The sequence below is a fragment of the Passer domesticus genome, chromosome 25 (genome assembly GCF_036417665.1).
Source record: "Passer domesticus isolate bPasDom1 chromosome 25, bPasDom1.hap1, whole genome shotgun sequence".
In the NCBI taxonomy this organism is placed as follows: Eukaryota; Metazoa; Chordata; class Aves; order Passeriformes; family Passeridae; genus Passer; species Passer domesticus.
Window position 1 is genome coordinate 2,842,134 of NC_087498.1, and position 8,405 is coordinate 2,850,538.

Sequence of the window (8,405 nt, forward strand, 5' to 3'; positions counted from 1 at the left end):
AATTTTTTAATGTTTAATGTTTATTTTTTAAAATAATAATAATAATTATTATTATTAGGATTATTAGTATTATTAGTATTATGTTGAAAGGTACAGACTCACCAGAGAACACTACAATTGACCTGAGACTGTAAAGAAAGTTTCCAAAATTGATTAATAGCACTGGTGTGGAGTTGGTTAGAAGTGTGTAATGTCTAACCAAGTAACTTTAATTTTTCTACTTAAAGTTAGTAGAAAGAGTAGAAAACTTAAAGTTTAGGGGTTTAGAATATAGTAACAAATATGAAGCAAGTTGTTATTCTTTACCTTCTTCTTCCTTCTTCTTTGCCTTTTTCTTCCTTCTTCACCTTCTTCTTTCTTCTTCATAAGTTTGAGTGATGTTTTGTAATTAGACAGAAAAGTCTGCATTGTGGGATTCGAGGGATCAGTTATTGAGAAGATCCAGAGGAGATTTCCTGAGCCCTGCGTGCCCTGGTGCCCCTCAGACCCCAGCCCTGCCTGGAAGGAGCCATGCTGGGCTCTGCTGGCTGGCACTAACCAAACCCTTGTGTGTCTGTCTGTCTGTCTGTCTGTCTGTCCCCCAGAGCCCGTGGCCAGCGGCCTGCACAGCTCCAGCGTTTTGGCAGGAGGCCTGGGGGGCTCCATCACCCACCAGTGCTTCTACTCCCCCAGCCCTGCCAACCAACACCAGCGGAAATATTGGTGCAAGGTGGCAGCCAGCGGGCTCTGCTCCACCATCATCTCCAGCAGCTTCACCTCCAGCCGCTACCAGGGCAGGGTGGCCCTGGGGGACGTGCCCCAGAATGGCACCCTCACGGTGACAATGACAGGGCTGCGGAGCAGCGACTCGGGCACCTACAGGTGTGGCATTGGCAGCACCAACCGGGGGCTCTACGCCAGCGTCAGCCTGGCTGTTCTGGCAGGTAGGGCTGTGTCTTGGCTCCTGGGAGAGGTTTGGGGTCAGCTTTTTGTTTTTTTCAGGTGCCTCAGATTTTTGCTGTTAGCCAGTCTTGTTTTGTCTGTTAGCCAGACACCACGAAGGGAGGAGTGATGAATCTGACTCCGTGTTCTCAGAAGGCTAATTTATTATTTTATGATCTATATTATATTAAAGACTACTAAATTAAACTATACTAAAGAATACAGAAAGGATACAGACAGAAGGCGAAAAAGATAATAATGAAAAATTCATAACTCTTTCCAGAGCCTCGATACAGCTTGGCCATAATTGGCCAATAAGTCAAAATAATTCACATGAAATCAATGGAACAATCACCTGTGGGTGAACAATCCCCAACCACATTCCAAAGCAGCACAACACAGGAGAAGCAATCAGATCATTATTGTTTTCCTTTTTCTCTGAGGCTTTTCAGCTTCCCAGGAGAGAAATCCTGGTGAAGGAATTTTTTTAGAAAATATGACGGTGACAAGCCAGATAACAGAGTTTTGTAATATATTTTTATATAAAGTTATTCTATAACTTTATAATTTTGGGGTGTAAAAGCACCCAGGTTTGGCCAAATCAGCTGTTCAGAAATGTGAAAGAATTTTCCTTCTCCTGCCTGTTGGAAACACAGGTTTGGAGGTTCTGGGGAAGGGCACAGGGGAAAGGTCTGAGTGAATGGGTTTTGGGGAAGTGAAGGAAATAACTGATGGAATTGCAGGGTGTGAACTGTATGTGTGTGGATATTTTTTGAGATACTATATTGTGAATTCTATGATATTATATTTTGAGATATTACATTCTAAGCTAAAGAGATGAATGTTTATGATCCTAGAGCAGAGCTCAGCAGCATGGCCTGAGTTAAGCTGCAGAGCCAAAAGGGTGGGGCAGGTTTGGGGGTTCTGTGTGCTGGCAGTGCCTGTCCTGCTCTCTCCCTGCAGACACCAAAGCCCTCCCTACAGTGTCAAAGCCAACCCAGCTCATCCGAGGGCAGCTCCACGGCTCTGTCACTGTCCTGTGCCGCTCTGGGGACACCCAAAGTGACCAGAAGAGGTTCTGGTGCAAAGTGGGCAGAAGCAGCTGTGCTCCCATCGCCAGCTCTGACGGCTTTGTGCACAGGAGGTACCAAGGGCGCGTGGTTATCACCCCTCAGGAGAGCTCTGGAGCCTTCAAAGTCCTGATCAATGACTTAAAGGAGCAAGATTCGGGGCTGTATCTGTGTGGGACACAAGGACTGAGGGGTCAGGACAGCCCACAGGAGGTGCTTCTGCAGGTGGCCGCAGGTAGGACAGGGCATGGGGGGCTCAGTGCTGGGTGAAGGACATGAAATTCTAACTCTGTGCCCTCCCCTGCAGCCTCCACCCTTCCCAGGAGCCCCAGATTCCTCAGCGGCGCAGCCGGGGGCTGGCTGTCCTTCCAGTGCCACCACGACCCCCGGGGCACCTACGAGAGGCAGTACCTGTGCAGGTGGAGGGCGGGGAGCTGCCAGGTGCTGCTGGACACCCAGGGCTTCGTGCTGGAGTCCCACCGAGGGCGGGCACGCATGGCCAGCAGCCCCCCCGGGCTCGGCAGCGCCACGGTGCTGCTGGGGCCGCTCAGGGAGGAGGATGCAGGCTGGTACTGGTGTGGGGCCAGCAGCGGGGACACGGAGCTCACAGCCCCCCTGAGGCTGCTCATCCACAAGGGTAGGTGTGGTGTGGTATTTCTTGGGTGCCATGGTGAAGGGAGGAAATGATGAATCTGATTTTTTGTTCTTAGAAGGTTAATTTATTATGAAATATTATATTATATTAATTATATTAATTATATTATATTATATTAATTATATTATATTATATTATATCACATTATATTATATTGTATTATATTATATTACATTACATTACATTATATTATATTACATTACATTATAAATATTATATTACATTACATTATATATATTACATCATATTACATTAGATTACTTATATTATATTATATATTACATTATATTATATGTTATGTTATGTTATATTATGTTATGTTATGTCATATTATATTATATATTATATTATATTATATTACATATATTACATTACATTATATTATATTACATTACATTATAAATATTATATTACATTACATTATATATATTACATTCTATTACATTATATTACTTATATTATATATTATATTATATTATATTATATTATATTATATTATATTATATTATATTATATTATATTATATTATATTATATTATATTATATTATATTATATTACATTATATTATATTACATTATATTACATTATATTGAAGAATACTATACTAAAGAATAGAGCAAGGATACAGACAGAAGGCTAAAAGATCATAAAGAAAAACTCATTATTCTTTCCAGAGCCTCGACACAGCTGGACCCTGATTGGTCATTAAGTCAAAACAATTCATATGTTGGTAAACAATCTCCAGCCACATTCCAAAGCAGCAAAACACAGGAGAAGCAAATCAGATAATATTGTTTTCCTTTTCCTCTGAGGCTTCTCAGCTTCCCAGGAGAGAAATCCTGGGTTTGGGGATTTTTCCAGAAAATATGACAGTGACAGTATGGTAGGTGGCATGGCCTGGGTGGTCCCCAAACCGTGCTACGTTTTCCTTTCATTATTAGCAAGCAGCTGGAGTGATGGTGAAGGTTTTCAGGGGTGGGAGAGCTGAGCTTTCCAAAGAAATGGAAGAGGTTTGGGAGATGTTATTGATTAGTTATGATGCAAACCCCAGGATGTGACATCCTGGTCCTGGCAAGGGCAGCACAGGGAGCTGTTTGGCTCTGCAGAGAAGCTGAAGGTTATTTTGCAGTTTGAGAAACTGCAGAGGGTAAATAGGCAGATCCATGGAACTGCTCCTCTGGCAAAGGCGGAACGAGTGGGCTTCAAGCAGGAATGTTTGCCAGGAATCCAGGTGTTGTATTTGCAGGGATCCCAGGCAGGAAGGAATGATGAATCTGACTCCATGTTCTCAGAAGGCTAATTTATTATTTTATGATCTATATTATATTAAAGAATGCTGTACTAAACTATACTAAAGAATACAGAAAGGATACAGACAGAATGCTAAAAAGATAATAATGAAAACTCGTGACTCTTTCCAGAGCCTCAACACAGCTTGGCCCTGATTGGCCAATGAATCAAATTAATTCACAACAGAATTCAATGAAACAATCACCTGTGGGTAAACAATCCCCAAACACACTCCATATGAGCACAACATAGGAGAAGCAAATGAGATAAGAATTATTTTCTTTTTTCTCTGAGGGTTCTCAGCTTCCCAGGAGAAAAACCCTGGGCAAAGGGATTTTTCAGAAAATGTGAATATGACATCCAGGTTTTCATCAGTGCTTTTACAGCACTCCCAGGAGAACAGGAATGCCCAAGTCTGGTGTTTTCTCACACAAGATACCAGATGAAATGTGTAAATCTGTGGCAAATCTAACAAACACGCCGCTCCTGCCAAAGGCTGGGTACTAAAACTTTAAAATAATGTTCTCTGTAGGAAACTGCTCCTCCCGAGACCCAGGAACAGCCACTCCTGAGAGAGCCACAGCACCACGTCCTGCTGGCCACAGCACAGCCAGGCACAGCAGCAGGGCACACCGGGTGGGCACTGCCACCCAGGACACCACCATGGGCACTGTCACCTATGGCACCACCATGGACACTGTCCCCAGGGACACCACCATGGGCACTGCCACCCAGGCCACCACGGGCACTGTCCCCAAGGACACCATGGGCACTGTCCCCAAGGACACAACCATAGGCACTGTCACCTATGGCACCACCATGGGCACTGTCCCCAAGGACACCATGGGCACTGCCACCCAGGACACCACCATGGGCACTGTCACCTATGGCACCACCATGGGCACTGTCCCCAAGGACACCATGGGCACTGTCCCCAAGGACACCACCATGGGCACTGCCACCCAGGCCACCACGGGCACTGTCCCCAAGGACACCACCATGGGCACTGCCACCCAGGACACCACGGGCACTGTCCCCAAGGACACCACCATGGGCATTATCCCCAGGGACACCACCATGGGCACTGCCACCCAGGACACCACGGGCACTGTCCCCAAGGACAGCATGGGCACTGTCCCCAGGGACATCACCATGGGCACTGCCACCCAGGGCACCATCTCCCTGCTGCCCACTGGCACCTCTGCAGCCTCCCCAGGTGACACCTTCCAGGAGAGGTGAGTCCACAGCCGCACCCTTGGTGTTTTGCAGCCTGTCTGCCCCATCCCTGTGGGAGTTGTGCACGGCTGAAAACACCTCCAGGGACACCAGAAGGGAGGGAAGGCAGCGAGGTTATTGTATTTGTGGGGTGCCCCGATGAAGGAAGGAATGATGAATATGGCTCCATGTTCTCAGAAGCCTAATTTATTATTTATTTATAATACCATATTATATTAAAGAATATTATACTATTCTATACTAAAAAATACAGAAAGGATACTTACAAAATGCTAAAAAGATAATAATGAAACTCGTGACTCTTTCCAGAGTACTGACACAGCCTGGCCTCAATTGGCCAAGGAGTGAAAACAACTCACAGCAGAATCCCATGAAACAATCACCTGTGGTAAACAATTCCCAAACACATTCCAGATGAACAAAACACAAGAAAATCAAATGAGATAATAATTGTTTCCCTTTTCTCTGAAGCTTCTCAGCTTCCTAGGAGGAAAAAAAACCTGAGCAAAGGGATTTTTCCAGAGAACGTGAATGCCACACGAGGCCACCTCATGTCCGTGCACACTCTGAAGTTGTCTCTGACCCTGCTGGGGCTGGCTGCTGCCCTGGAGCAGCTGCCAGAGTCAACAGCCGTGCTCCTGCCTGTTTCCCTGTGCTCAGGGCACTGACAGGACCTTGGGGAGCGGTGCTGGGGTTTGAGCAATAGTCCTGGAGAGCCCAGGGCAGCCCCCCTGAGCCCTGCAGCAGCCAGGGGTATTGCAGCAGGATGGCTCTTAGTTAGGGAATAGCGTGTAAGAGCTCTGTGATTGCAGGAGGTTGGGGAAATGCTTTATTAAGCTATATACTAAGAGCTTAATAAAGATTACATTATATTATATTATATTATATTATATTATATTATATTATATTATATTATATTATATTATATTATATTATATTATATTATATTATATTATATTATATTATATTATATTATATTATATTTCTTAAGCTATACTAAGAGCTTAATAAAGCATTTATTATATTTATTCTATTATAATATTATAATAGAATGTTATAATGTTTTATTAATTATATATCAATAATATAATTATTAATACTGTATTAATAATTAATGTTATTATATTAATAATATACTATATTAATATATTAATTATATAATTATATAATTATTATTATATAATGTTTTATTAAGCTATACTAAGAGCTTAATAAAACATTATATTATACTATACTAAAACTATATCATATTAAAGAAAAACTCATGACCCTTTTAGACAGTCATGACACAGCTTTGATTTAATTGGTCAATCAATCTAAAACAATTATCACTAGTGGCCAATGAAGAAGTCATTCTTTGGTAAACAATTTCCATAATACATTCCACATGTGCTAAACAGGAGTAGCAAATAGAGATAAGAATTGTTTTATTCTTTCTCTGGGCTTTCTCCCACACTTTCACAGCTGCCTAAGAAAATCCTGGGAGAGAGAATTATTCTCTCTGTGTTCAGAGAGTGTGAATACCACACCAGGAGCCACAGGCAGTGCTGGGAGCTCGCTGGTGAACCAGGAGTGAGCTTTGGGCAAGGTTCATCCCAAGGCTGGCAGGGTTTTGGGCAGGAATTATTCCCTGATCATTCTCCACACCAGTTCCTGTGTCTCACCCCAGTGCAAGCTGCTTCCCAGTGGATTTCCCTCCTGTGAGCAGCTCCAGCTTCTCCCCGAGCTGTGGCCAGCACCAGCCCTGCTGGAGGGATCCTGCAGCTGCACCAGGAATGGCAGGGCCAGCCAGAACCCAGCTGGGCAAAGTCCACAAGTCCACTCCAGTACCGAGATGGGCACTGGGATCCTCACCCAGCCCCATCTCCCCATCCCCAGCTTCCCCCAAGCCACATCACCCTGGCAGGGAGAGGGAAGACAGCTTCCAAAAATGTGAGGGCTGTAACAGCTCACCAAAAGGATGTGTTGCTCGTGAATTGGTGTTGTGCTTGTGAATTGGTGTTGTGTAAACAGCTCATTTTCCCTTTGGAGGGGCTAATTCAGCTGGCAGCACAAACCCCACACAGCAGATGAAAAATCACTTCCTCATAAGCCCAGCTCCAGATCAAATGATTGTGACTCTCCTTGACTGTTGACTTTGCTTTGATTCAGAGTTTACAGCTCCTTGGTACTCTTTAGTGTGACAACAACCACCTGTATGAGCCACAAAGGTGACTCCAGACCTAATTTAATCCTGGTTCTTCATCTTCCCAGCTCCTCACAGGAACCACAGCTGCTCCCAGTCGTGTTATCAGCTCTGCTTTTGCTGGTTTGCATCACCATCATCGTCCTCACCCTGGCCAAAATCAAGCTTCAAAAGCAGACAGGTAAATTGGCCAGGCAACACGTTTTGGGGCTGCGGTGGTTGTTTTGCAAGGGCTTTGCTTGTGATTTCCAAGGGCTGGAGTCTGACCCGTGGAATATTTCCATCTCCCAGACACGTGTCTGGTCTGCAGCCCCAGAACGTGGCTGCACCTGCAAGCAAAGTCCTTGAGAAGTTGTTTGGTTTTGTTTGAAACGTGCTCAAACACAAAGCAAATGAAGGAAATGGAAATGCTGGAGCTAAAAGCAAGGCTGGGTTTTTGGGGGTAGAGGATTTGTGGCTCCGTGGGTGACCAAAAATCCTGGAGGGAGGGACCTCTGTGGTGTGACTGCTTCACTCTGGGCAGCTTCTGGGCCAAATCCAGCTCATTCCGTGCAAAGCTGACAAAGACAGGCCCAAAAAAATCCCTTCTAAGAACTGATTTGCAAAGATAGGTGCACCTATCTCAATCCAGACCGTGTAATATCCATAGAAATAAATTTAGGGACAGAAAATCTTCAGTAATGACAGCAGTGAGGGGAAATGCACAATTCACAAGAAGGAAACTGTGAAATAATGGCCTAAAATTGGCCTAATTTGGTGTCTGACACGCTGGAATACTTCAGGAGGTGCTGGTAGGGGTGTTTTGTTTTACAGGAGGAGGAAGAAGCAGCACAGGGAGCCTGGAGCCAGCTTTGGCCTGTGCTGGGCTGAGCCCTGGCAAGGAGGAGAGGATGGAGGAGAACCCGAGCCCAGGAGAGCAGCAGGAATTCAGGATGAGCTTTGTAGGCAAATGTAGGTGGGTGTTTGCTGAAACTGCCGCTGTAAGTGTCCTCTCTCTTGATAAAAGAGAATAAACTGACATTTTAAGCAGGGGATTTGTGGCTTAGT